Raw genomic sequence first — 13,783 nt, 5'->3', positions numbered from 1 at the left:
GAACACAGGCTGTGGCAAATCACATGCAAGACTGTGATCAGGCAGGCAAAAAGGGACTATGAGGAACATATTGCAAAAAACATAAAGACCAACAATATTTTTTTTTTCAAATATATTAGAAGCAGGAAACCAGCCAGGGAGGCAATGGGGCCCTTGGATGACCAAGGGGTAAAAGGATTACTGAAGGAGGATAGGGAAATGGCTGAGAAGCTGCATGCATTTTTTCCCTCCATCTTCACTGTGGAAGATGAGAAGTGTTTGCCCACTCCAGAACCACTTATTTTGGAAGGGGTGTTGAAAGACCTGAATCAGATTGAGGTGACAAGAGAGGAGGTCCTACAACTGATTGACAAATTAAAATCTAATAAGTCACCAGGTCTGGATGGCATACATCCAAGAGTTTTGAAAGAAATCAAAGTTGAACTTGCGGATCTCCTGACAAAAATCTATAATCTTTAATTGAAATCTGCCTTTGTTCCTGAGGACTGGAAGGTAGCAAATGTCACCCCCATCTTTAAAAAGGGTTCCAGAGGAGATCCAGGAAATTACAGGCCAGTCAGTCTGACTTCAATACCAGGAAAGTTGGTAGAAACCATTATCAAGGACAGAATGAGTAGGCACATTGATGAACACAAGTTATTGAGGAAGACTCAGCATGGGTTCTGTAAGGGAAGATCTTGCCTCACTAACCTGTTACAGTGCTTTGAGGGGGTGAACAAACATGTGGACAAAGGCGACCCAATAGATGTTGTTTACCTTGACTTTCAGAAAGCTTTTGATAAAGTTCCTCATCAAAGGCTGCTTAGTAAGCTTGAGAGCCATGGAGTAAAAGGACAGGTCCTCTTGTGGATCAAAAACTGGTTAATTAATGGGAAGCAGAGAGTGAGTATAAATGGGCAGTCTTCGCAGTGGAGAACAGTAAGCAGTGGGGTGCCGCAGAGCTCAGTACTGGGTCCCATGCTCTTTAACTTGTTCATTAATGATTTGGAGTTGGGAGTAAGCAGTGAAGTGGCCAAGTTTGCAGACGACACTAAATTGTTCAGGGTGGTGAGAACCAGAGAGGATTGTGAGGCATTTCAAAGAGATCTGTTGAGGCTGGGTGAGTAGGCGTCAATGTGGCAGATGAGGTTCAATGTGGCCAAGTGCAAAGTAATGCACATTGGGGCCAAGAATCCCAGCTACAAATACAAGTTGATGGGATGTGAACTGGCAGAGACTGACCAAGAGAGAGATCTTGGGGTTGTTGTAGATAACTCACTGAAAATGTCAAGACAGTGCGATTGCAATAAAAAAGGCCAACGCCATGCTGGGAATTATTAGGAAGGGAATTGAAAACAAATCAGCCAATATCATAATGCCCCTGTATAAATCGATGGCGCGGTCTCATTTGGAATAGTGTGTGCAATTCTGGTCACCGCACCTCAAAAAGGATATTATAGCATTGGAAAAAGTCCAGAAAAGGGCAACTAGAATGATTAAAGGTTTGGAACACTTTCCCTATGAAGAAAGGTTAAAACGCTTGGGGCTCTTTAGCTTGGAGAAACATCGACTATGGGGTGACATGATAGAGGTTGACAAGATTATGCATGGGATGGAGAAGTAGAGAAAGAAGTGCTTTTCTCCCTTTCTTACAATACAAGAACTCGTGGGCATTCAATGAAATTGCTGAGCAGTCAGGTTAGAACGGATAAAAGGAAGTACTTCTTCACCCAAAGGATGATTAACATGTGGAATTCACTGCCACAGGAGGTGGTGGCAGCTACAAGCATAGCCAGCTTCAAGAGGGGATTGGATAAAAATATGGAGCAGAGGTCCATCAGTGGCTATTAGCCACAGTGTGTATATATATGTGTGTGTGTGTGTGTGTGTATGTATATATGTATATTGGTCACTGTGTGCCACAGAGTGTTGGACTGGATGGGCCATTGGCGTGATCCAACATGGTTTCTCTTATGTTCTTATGTACCCAGACTGTCCAGATGTACCCAGAACGTTCCATGGCAGAGTGGTGATTCAAATCTGGGTCCCCCAGATTCTAGTCTGAAATTCTAATCACTGTGGTTTTTGATGGGTGGCTGCCTTGAGCAGTAGATAGTAGCTGGTCCTGGGTGAGTCATGTAACTTTAATGGTATGAAGTTGTCCAGTAGATACATCAAGTCCTGTCCCTCCCTTAAATACCAAAACAACCCTTGAAATGGCCCTGCTTTCAACCCCTGTCTTACTGACAGAAGCCAAGGCTTCAAGGTAAACAAGACTGTTGTGGTTGCCTGGTAACCCTCCACAGCAGCCACTAAGAGCTCATTCATTTGTTAAAGCTACAGATGCTACTTCTATTATTGTGGAAGGATTGAACCACCCTCCCCAAAACATGCACTTTTAAAAACGATGTATCTAACAGTGTAGTCTGGTTTCATCTGCAAGTATCTATATCCATGGATCAGGGCATGACACTAAACAGAATTTTTGCAAACATGGGGGACCCCCTCGGTTGCAGGAAAATCTGTAATGTTAAAAACAAATACACTTGAGGGTTTAAATTCCCCCCAAGTTAAATACTTACCCAACTTATTGCTGGGAGTTTGAGAGAGGCCTGCTGGTGTCTGCGGTGGAGCCCAGGAGCCTGGCTGCTGCAGCTGCTGCAGAGTCCAGCCATAGGAGTCACTCCTGATTGCTTTTTTTTTTTTTTTTTTAGGTTTTTAAATATTTATTCAATCCGAAAGCGCCATACAGTAAGTTACAGAGTTTATCATCACCAAAAAAGAAGTAGCAAAAAATGTTACTGTACATATTAATTACTTATTATCCTTGAGAAGGGTCACCTGTGGTTTTGTATCTACTATTGGCAATTTTACCAAACTCCACAATTCTCCTTGTGAGTAATATTGAGTTTTCGTAAAGGAAACAATATTGTGGAAAATTTGCAAAAAGAAGAAAGAACTTATCAACAATTAATTTACAAACACAGATTCATGCCTGATTCCTTCATACCATCTGTAAAATTTCTCCCATTTCCTTCTGGCCTCTGGTTCGGAGTCCCCTTTCAACATATTCGAAAGTATATCCATTTCTGCTGCGTTAAAAATCTTATCTATCACCTCCTCAATTTTGGGACACTTCTCTTGTCGCCAATATCTAGCAAAAATTGTCCTAGCAGAAGTAAGGATATACATCGTCACATGTATATCTTCTTTGGGGATTACTTTTCTAACGAAAGATAATAACATCAATTCTGGTTTAAATTGGATGTCGATTTGTAATATTGCCTTTAAGAGCTCATAAATCTTTATCCAAAATTTATTTGTGACTTTACAATTCCACCAGATATGGAAAAAGGAACCTGTAGCCGAGCCACATTTCCAACACTTTGGCGAGATCGATTTATCTATTTTTGAGAGTTGTAGAGGAGTAATGTACCATCTATGGAAAATTTTAAAAAAAATTTCTCTGAGATTTATTGGTTTAATATATTTATAATTTAGCTTCCAATAGGAGTCCCATTCTTCTAGCTCTACCGTCTTCTGCAGGTTTTGCGACCACTTTATCATTGGTTCCTTAACCAACTCGTCTTCTAGCTTGATTTGCATCAAGTAATTATAAACTTTTTTAATTACTTTATCCTCCTCTTTAAATAAAATCTTGTCAAGGACAAAGTTATCTTTAGTGAAACCCTTAGATTTATCTCTGTTGTATTTCGCTACAATTTGATTCCTCGTCCACCAATCAAACTTTATCCCTCTAGATTCCAGATCTTCCTTCGTTCTAAGATTATCCTTCTCATCTAATAGATCTAAGTATCTGACCTTCCTATTAGAACACCATAATTGCGGTAGAGTCGAGGCTTCTTCGGGGGATAGCCATCTTGGGGTTTTAACATAGACTTTTCTTTTTACCTTTAACCAAGTCTCGAGAATCGTTTTACGTATTAAGTGGTTCTTGAAATAACTCTGTCCCTTGGTAACATACCAAAGGTTCGCATGCCACCCTGCGTGAAGATTGAAGCCTTCAAGAGCTAAAATTCTATTGTTCTCTAGTAGAATCCACTCTTTAAACCAAAGCATAACACAGGCAGTGTGATATGATTCCCAATCCGGGAGTCCTAGACCACCATTTTCTTTCCTATCTTTCAGTAGTTTCCATTTCACTCTAGGTTTTTTCCCTAGCCAAATGAATTTTTTGGTTAGTTGGTCCAACTTGTCGAAAAAGAGTTTCTTTATCACAAAATTAATTGTTTGAAACAAAAACATAACTTTAGGTAGAATAGTCATCTTGACAAGTGCTATTCTTCCCATAAAAGAAATCTTTAAATTTGCCCATTTTTTTAATAAGGATTCAATCTCTTTTAACAGTGGTCCACAATTATTTTCATAAAGATTACTACATCTACCTGTGAATTCTATCCCCAAATATCTGACTTTTGGTTGATTTCTAAACCCTGTTTTTGTCTCCAATTCCTTTATCCTTTGTGGGGAAATATTTTTAGTGAGTATTTTAGATTTTTGTTTGTTTATTCTTAGTCCGGCCACAGACCCATATTCTGCCAATTCTTTTAACGTTTCGTCTATAGTCACCTTATTATTCTGTAGAATCAGAGCCATATCGTCTGCATATGATAGCACTTTATAGGACTCCCCTTTGACCTTCAGTCCTAAAATTTTATCATTACCTCTTATAGAAGAGTTTAAGACCTCTAAGGACAAAATAAAGAGTAACGGTGAGAGCGGACAGCCCTGTCTCGTCCCCTTATGTATTGTTATCTCCTCGGTCAGACTTCCGTTTATTATTATCTTTGCCGTTTGATCTTTGTAGATAGCCTGAATGTTTTTAGTAAACTGCTCATCAAAATCCATGATTTTTAATAGACGAAACATGAACTCCCAATTGAGATTGTCAAATGCTTTTTCGGCATCGACAAAAAGCAATAACATTTCCTTTTCCCTATGAACCTCATAATATTCTAAAATATTCGATACTATTCTTATGTTAGTTCTCAAATGTCTCTTTGGTAGAAAACCTGCCTGATCCTCATGTATTAGTGTTTTTAATATCTTCTTCACTCTATTGGCCAGGATCGACGCATAGATTTTATAATCTACGTTTAACAATGAGATCGGCCGGTAATTTCTAATCTGATCTAAATCCGGTCTATGGCGGGGCGAGGCGGCTGCGTTGTGCGGTGAGCTCCGTGGAGACGCGCCGAACCAAGGCTTCAAGGGGGGCTTGTGTGCCCGCACATACCTCCTGTCGTTGGAGGCAGTGCACCGAGGGGGCTGAGGGAGGTGCTGGAAGGGGTCTTTAGGCTCCCCAGGCACTACGCCCTTGTTTCCTGTCCCGAAGCCTGAGAGGCGCCGTAAAGGCGACTTAGCTCCGACCGCCGGAATGAGGAGGGCTCTGTTGGAAGGCGGTTTTAGGGAATAAAGATGTTTCCCAACATGGATTTGGTTTGCTGGGCGGTCTCACTTCGTTTTTGGTGAGGTAGACTCCTCTGGATCAAATCAACCCCGGTGGTAGAGGAGGAAGGCTCCAGTTCGTCTTTCCCTGCGGCAGACCCGAAATGGCGGCGGCGTGAGGGAGAAGAAGGAGCCAGAGGCGTCAGCGTCAGCGGTGAAGGGACGGTAGATACTCAAGTTGCGACTTTTTTTCTTTCTTTTTTGATGGGTGGGCGTCCCGACTGGTGGATTTCTTAATACCCAGTCCTCACTGTTTGACTCCATTGTTTGGACCTCACTGTTACCTTTTCAAGTTACCTTCTTGGGGTTTAAAAGAACAGAGAGATAACAGAGAGAAACGGAGGATGAAGAGAGCTTTGGACTGAGGGAGAGACGGAGAGTCGGAGAGGAAGGGTGCGACTTGGTGATTTGTTGACTTTAAAAAATCTGAGCTGGGACTCGCTGTAAGAACTCTAGAAGATATTGGTTACTTGGAAATAGGCTGAGTCACGGAGACTCTGCACGGCCTTAATTGGTCCCTGAAACGAACTTGTACTTTCAATATTTATCCTATCTCTCCCCACCTCTTCTTCCCGTTTGATTGTATGGTTCTTTTTTTTCTTCTTTTTTCGTTTTTTCACCAGAAGAACTTCGGTTGGGGGAGGGAGGAGGGAAGTGGGGAGGGAGAGGGAAGTGGGAGGTGAAGTGGGAGAGCCAAAACGTTGATTTATAATACCAGCTGTAGCTTTGTAGAGCTTTGTAGAATTGTCCAAAATGTCTCAGCAGGTCAAAGCCAAGTTCTCGCCTGGTCAACCAAAATCAGTAGGGGCGTCAATCTCTCAGGAAGCCCTTAAAGAAATGCAACAATTTTACCTTGAGACTTTGAAGCAGACCCAACTTGCACTAAGTAGTCAGATAGAGAGTCTTGTTAACAAAATAGAAGCTTTAGATGATAAGTGCAAGGACACTAAGAAGGATATTGCCGAAGTGGTTAAAATTACAAAGTCAATAGAAGGGAAGTTCAAACAAACCGACCAAAGGATAGGAGAAATTGCAAGTAAGCAAGAAGAGCAGGATATTAAAATGGCCAAATTGGAACAGGGCCAAGCAGATTACATACTCAGATTGGTTAATATCCCTGAGGATAAAGGTGAGAATTTAATGGAAATGGTAACAGAAGCGCTCACAAGTGTTATAAGGAAAGACCAGGAGGAGATAGAAAGGGAAATTGATTATATAGTAAGAATGGGAACACAATATGCAAAAAAAAATGACCTTCCGAGGGAAGTCCATGTAAAGTTTGTGAGAAGGTGCATCAAAGAAAAAATTTGGAGAGAAACAAGGGAGGTTCCACTCATGATTAAAGGAACTAGGATCAAAGTGATGAGAGAGGTCCCTTGGGTTATAAGGCATAGAAGGAAACCATACGCGAATTTAGCGGCAACGCTACAAAATAGAGGGATCATGTACAGATGGCTGTTCCCGGAGGGGTTGCTGTTTACACATATGGGAACAAGATATAAGATGGATTCTTATGAGAAGGCGGAAGACTTTTTAATAAATCAAACTAAAACATGGACATGGAAAGGAGAGAGAAGCAAATCTAGGGAAGAACAGGACAAGACTGATCAAAGCCGCTTGGGGGAACCGGATGATCCGGCCTCCTCGAGTGAAAGAGAGGAGGGGGAAGTACAGGGGGAGGAACGGTTCCAGCGAGAAACTAGGGCACAGAGAAAAAAGAAAAACTTCCAAGGCGAATAAAAAGCCGACTTCCTTTTTTTTTTCTTCCCTTCCCCAAATAAGAATGAATAAGTTAAAATTTATCTCTTTGAATGTTAATGGCTTGAACTCCCCAAACAAAAGGAAACGTATATTTTTGCAATTAAAGAAAATAAATTCAGATATCATATGTTTGCAGGAGACACATTTGAAAAAGAAAGATGAATGGCTATTACGGAATGAAAAACTAGGTAGGGCATTTATAACTTCTGAGGTACAAAAGAAAAAAAGAGGATTAGTTACCTATGTGAGAGGAAACTTTCAGGCTAGAATGGTTTTCCAATCGGAAGATGCAAGATTTCAGGGGATAGAAATCGTTAAAGAATCTTTGAAAATCTTATTGGTTAATATTTATGCACCCAACGACAAGCAGAATAAGTTTTATAAGGACCTATACAGGGAAATCAGAACCCATGACTATGACAGGATATGTCTGTTGGGTGATTTTAACGCGGTATCATGCCCAAAGCTAGATAGAAGCTCTAGTAGTTTAAAGAAAAAGTCAAAAAGATCTGGAAGTAATACTCTACCGGAGGCTTTTTTCAGGCTGGTAGATGAATTTACTTTAGTAGATATCTGGCGAACTTTAAATCCAGATAAGAATGATTTTACCTTTTTTTCCGGTAGACACAATTCATGGTCCCGTATAGACATGATGTGGATCTCAGTAAATTTAACGAAATTAATTGAAGAAGTAGAAATCCTCCCTAATACAATTGCTGATCACAATCCCATCACTATGGCAATGAGAGATGTCAAAAGAAGTGCAGGGTGGAGAATGAATTCAAGACTGTTAGAGGATAAAGAATTCATTAATCACGCCAGAAAAGAGTTGAAGGCTTTCTTCCAATTAAATACACAGGAAGACATATCTTACACAACCCTATGGGAAACGAGCAAAGCATACATGAGAGGTATAGCTATCAGTTTCAATGCTTTTAAGAGACGGGAGGAGAATAGACTATTAACAGATTTAACAGGAAAAATAAAGACAAAAGAAAGACAGCTAAAAGAGAAACCGACTTTACAAGAAATTAAATCAGAAATAAAGATGTTGCAACATAAGGTCCACTTAATATTTTTGGCAGAGATGCAGAAGAAGGTTAGATACGCCAAACAACAGTTTTTCGAAAATGCTAATAAACCAGGGAGATGGTTAGCATATAAAGTCAGAAAGGAGAGAGAGAGGAAAATAATAAACACCCTGAAGGACAAAGATGGCAATCAAAAAATATCTCTAGAAGAGATGAAACGTGTAGTCTGTGATTTTTATACTCAACTATATAAAGGGTGTGAAATAGATGGTGAGGCACAAGACAGGTATCTTAAACAAAAGGTAATACAAAGACTAACTAAGGATCAGAAAGAAATCCTGGGCTGTTCTCCTACGATACTAGAATTAGAAGAAGCCTGGGCTAAACTCAAGAAACACAAAGCGGCGGGACCGGATGGCCTCCCCGCGGATTATTATATAATGCTGAAAGAGGCCCTGATAACGCACTTTAAACTACTTATTGATGAAGTCTGGAGAGTAGGTAAGACTCCAGACTCTTGGAAAGGGGCCAATGTTGTCTTAACTCCTGATTGCTGCAGTGTTGCAGGCGAGGAATTGCTGCTGGCCCGGCTGCAGCAGCAGACACTAGGATCTTCTCCAGGTCCAGCAGTGGCTCCAAGCCAAGCAGTGACTTGGAGTGGCTCTCAGCACTGCCACCAAGCTCAATAGTGGGTGGAGCCACATCATGTTCGGCAGCCTGGAGCCACATCAGGTTTGGCCACATCAGGTTTGGCAGTTTCCTTGGCTCCCAGGGTAGGGGAAAAGAAGAGGAGGGAGATTGTCTGGGGGAAGAAAAAAGGTGGATTGTCTGAGGGAGGGGGAGAAAAAGAGAGATAAGGGGGATTGACTTAGGGAGAGAGAGAATATGGGGATTGTCTTAGGGAAGGGGAGAGAAAGAAGGGTGAGGGAGCGGGAAAGAAAGAAGAGGGGGAGATTGGGGGAAGAGAAAGAGGAGCAGATTGAGCTTGGCTAGAGGAAAGAGAGGGGACATTGTCTGAGAAGGGCTTGGGTAGGAGAGGAGGGAGACTGACAGAGGGTGAGGGAGAAGAGAGTGAGCGAAGGTTAATAAATAAGGTGTCAAGGCAGAAAGAGAGAGGGGAAAACTTTGACAGAGAAGGGGGAAGAAGGAAGCAAGGGCTGGGGATGCCCCTTCCCCACAAGTTTCTTGTGGGTCCCCACTAGTATTTCAGATTTTTCTGCAAACCTGGGGTCTTTTTACATTTATAGAAAGATCTGTCTTGTCTGTTCATGGCTCCAATCTCTGGATTTAAGTACCCATAGAATTGGCCGTGCTGGGAATGAACTTAATTGATTATCAAAGACAGCTGTCCTTTCCATAAAATAAATCATTAAAAACCCACTCAGTTGGGGAATAAAGTTTATAAAAGCAACAAATACTTGCTTTGGTTCCAGTAATCAACAAAAGATAACTGGTTCCTTTATGTTCTATCATTGCTAAGTTTGACAGTTTCACTCAATATAGAGAATTGATCTGTTTGTCAATTTCCCAGTCATCCACTTTTTAAACTGTAAGAATCTTCAGTTTCTCTCCATTTCTGGTGGTTAGTCAATTTTTTGCTAGAGAATTTCCCCCCTCCCTTTCTGACTCTTCTCCCTCCCCCATCCCTAACATTTAGGACAACATGGAATATTTTTAACTGTAACCACTATATAAGCAAGGAAATCAGAAAAACCAGCATGTAGTCAGTTTGGAGTGAGAAGTTGACAGGCATGATTTTAATTTGGAGTGGGAGAGATCAGATGCTGGGTGATGGAACTAACACTATGCTAATAAACTGTTGTGAAATGCACTGACCTGCTACCACTAAATAGTAACTGAAAGGAGAGCTTCCGTTCTTGCTTCGTATTGATGTGTATAGGGAAACAGTGGGCCTAGCACTGCTGATATCATATGATGCATCTGTATCGTAACTTCTAGCATTCTGCAGACGCACAAACCAACCATTATAGTAACTGAAGGAGACACCATAGTGATGTTCATAAGATTTGCCTGGTCCACCCTTTCTCCTCCACTGCCATCCTGTGGTACGTGAGGGTATATAGATGACTGTTGAATGGGGCTGAAGTAAGCAGAGAGAGATGGAGAAAGGGGTAAAGAGGAATTGGGTCTGGGGTGAGGAAAGGAATAAAAGCAAGAAGCAGAATGCATTTTACAAGTTTTTGGTGTATGAAGGCTGCCTTTTTGCAGAGGGTCTTTTGTTCTTTTTGGAATTTTTTTTACTTCTATGCAACCAGTGACAGATTGCTATCTATGCTTTTTATGGTTTCATTGCTCATCATTGTGTGGATTTATTTTGCTGTTACTTTATGATTGTATGAATTAATTTGCTGCTGCCATTATTTTATTAACTTTAACAGTTCTGTTTAAAATATTCTATTTTATCTAAAACACTTATAAGCCCACTTTTCTCTAAGATAGGTGGGGCACAAGGTGATTAACAACAAAATCAATACTAGATAATATAATTCTAAATAGAATTAAAATAACCAATAGAACAATAGAATTAAAACAGCCAACAGAATAAATACTTAAATACAATTCAACAGAATTTCTGTCTTTCAGTGTACCTACAGAACAGAACTGTCATGTTAAGGAGCTGAAACCCCTTATGAAGAGTTCTGTTCTAAAAGCACTCTGAAACAGCAACTTAAACATTTAAGGTATATAGCTGTTACTGATTTTTAAGCCCTCCAGTGGAGGGAGGAAATGGCTGCTGCAGGAACTGAAGTAAGAAGAATAGCATCAATATGGGCAGGACTTGAAAAAATGCACACCTTCCTGTGTTATCCCTTTTCCAATTGCAGCCTGCTAGAACAGCATTTCTCACAAAAGGGGGGTGGGTCTTTGGACTACCACTGCACACACTTGTGTATAATGTACATTTTAGCATTAAGTGTACTGGCTCCTGATGTGTTCTAAAAGGACCTGCATCACTAGACCCATGCAAGGGATCTTTCCTTTGAGGAGAAGAGGAGCAGGGAGGATTTGAATTGTGTCTGCAAACTGCCTGTTGTGCAGGCAGATGTGTAGAACAAAAGGTGACTGGAGAAAGGGTACAATGAAATTGTGTGTGACGGCAAGACCACATGTCTGTGAGCATCTGGTACTGGGCTGCCTGCCTGTTGACATTCTGCACCTATGAGTCACTCTGCAGTCATGCTGGACCCTTTGTGCAGAGAGAACTTTTATTTGTTGTATTGTCTATTCATTCTGCCATAGGTTTTCATACACAGAGACACATTATCTATTAGCCCTTCTGGCCCAGGCAGCATTAAGCTCTGGTAGGGAAAAAAAACCCAAGTTCCTTGATTGTGCTGCCACCTCCCCCCCAAATGGCTGAATGTAACCACAAACAACATTTTTCATTGGTGAAATGGTACAGAGGGAAAGAGGGTGCAATCACATTTGAAATTTGCTGCAGCGGACTCCCAGCTTTGAACAAGCTGGTGCTCTTTTATGCATGCTGCAGCAATCACATAACCCCTGCCCCACTGCCAGAAGAAGCGTGGGGCACACATGTGCAAGAGGAGCATTCAGCCTGCTCCTGCACTTGTGGGGTGCATGCATCACAAACCCCAGCCAGACAGCTGGGAAATGCGCCATGTGTATGCTTTGGAGATTTGCTATTAGGAGGTTCCCGGTGGCTGTTCAATCTGGTCCCAACCTGTCCTATGATGAGGTATGGATGGGAGGGAAGTGGGAAGTAGATGTATGCGTGTGATAGCACCTGTTTAATCCAGAGGGGAGGGGTGGCTAGGGCAGACATAATCTCTTGTGTGATCACACCCCTAGTCTTCCCTTTCCCTAGGGCCATGTTCTAATCCATATTGGACCTTCTGCAGCAGCTTTTTACAGCCTTTTTACTTTACAGGTGCATCTTCTCATGTGGTTTGGCCCTAAGAGCAAAGCTAAGAAGAGCTGATGCTTTGATGGTGTCTGTATTTAATTGTCAACCAACAATGCAACAAAAAGCTTTTCTTTAGAAGAGGAGTACAGAAATCAAATAATGCTGAAAGCAGAATGGTGGAATGGGTGGAATGTTGGGTTTCCATATGGAAAGGTCTGGTTGAAATCTCTGCTGTGCCCTGGAGTCTGCTGCATGGTCATGAACAGCTTACTAAATCCCTTGAACCAGTCCCATATGGGTAACTGTGAGGATGAATGAAATAAAGACTGTAAGACACTTTGTACCTTCTTTAAATGGAATGAATTATTAAGGGCTCAGGGCACTGAGTAATGAATTCCTGAGTGCAATGTACACATGTAAAGGATTCTCTTATGAAAGATACCCATATGTATATATCATGGCTGTTGCCTGCAAATGTGGCTCTGAAAGTCTGTTTGTATCAAATTAATTTCATACTACATAGGGTCTTCACTAACTAGCTGTTCAAAGCTTCATTGAGCAACTGTGTCCCCCCCGCCCAAAAAAACCCCCCTCTGCTGATATATTAATGCTGCCATAATGAGTGGCTCTTTAGCTGCCTGGAGCAGGAAATTCCTCTAAAATGTGCACATCCTCTGATTGGCACAATGCATCTTGAACTTGTATGGAATTCTCTGATTATTATGTGACTGTGAGAAAAAGCCGGATGATCGGTACTGTGTCATTCCTGTGTATGTGGCTATTACTAATGGGTCAGTTTCAGAAGCTGTCTGAACAATATGAATTTTGGGGAAGGCAAAGTACAAAAATGTAATTATTATGTTACAAGAAGGTTCTTGTTGTTGTTGTTGTTACAGTCAATAGAATTTTCACTTGCAAGAGATTAGGCAAGCAAATTCACCTTTTTCCATGTAAATCATTATTATTTGAGACAATGGGCGAAACAGAGTGTGGAACTACAAAATCAGTGATAGATGGGATCAGTGGACCATGGAACAATTGTAATCTGACTGTTCAGCTTCAAATAAGAGATTATTCTTTTGATTTGGTGCTGGAATGTCAATTTGTAAGCTCTGCGCAAAATAATGGTTCTTGAAGTAAACAGGGTTACTTCAAGACAAACCCTAACTATATCGCAGTCTTATAAAGATAGTAGCCTGATCAAGGAGATAATTGTGACACTCCTCCAGGCTGTCCTTTATATAACCCCCAAGTTTCAAGTGAATTGGACTTCTTGTTGGCTCTTGAACAAGGTGCTCTCAGCCATCCTCTGTTGTTGCTATGGAGGGTGGGAAATCCCATTGTTTCTCCAGAGCAAAGAATAACCAATGACACAAGAACAAGCAAAGCAATCCCTGACCAAAAGCCTCTCAAAGCAAACAGAACCAACAGACTCAAAGAACCAATACAGAACCAGGAAATCCTGGCAGAACTACAGAACAATGTGACAAGCCTAATGTCACGGCTGGGGCCGGGTCAGGCAAAGTCCAGAGGCAGTCCGAGGTCTGTAGCCAGTAAGCAGAAGGGTCCGAGGCGCCAAATCCGAATCAGTGTGCCAGTATCGCAGGTCCGAGGTCCAGAAGCCGAGGTCAGGGAGTCCAGAAGTCAAAAGCCA

The 13,783-nt window shown here is 41.5% G+C and overlaps 1 protein-coding gene across 1 annotated transcript in view; it reads left to right on the top strand.

Moving 5' to 3' along the window:
* The window catches only part of MDFI (MyoD family inhibitor), an 86,658-nt gene that overhangs the window by 59,475 nt on the left and 13,400 nt on the right, over positions 1-13,783 (top strand). The window lies entirely within an intron of this gene.

The sequence above is a fragment of the Heteronotia binoei genome, chromosome 2, assembly GCF_032191835.1.
Source record: "Heteronotia binoei isolate CCM8104 ecotype False Entrance Well chromosome 2, APGP_CSIRO_Hbin_v1, whole genome shotgun sequence".
NCBI lineage: Eukaryota > Metazoa > Chordata > Lepidosauria > Squamata > Gekkonidae > Heteronotia > Heteronotia binoei.
The sequence above is the reverse complement of the archived record's forward strand: the minus strand, read 5'-3'. Positions and strand labels throughout refer to the sequence as shown.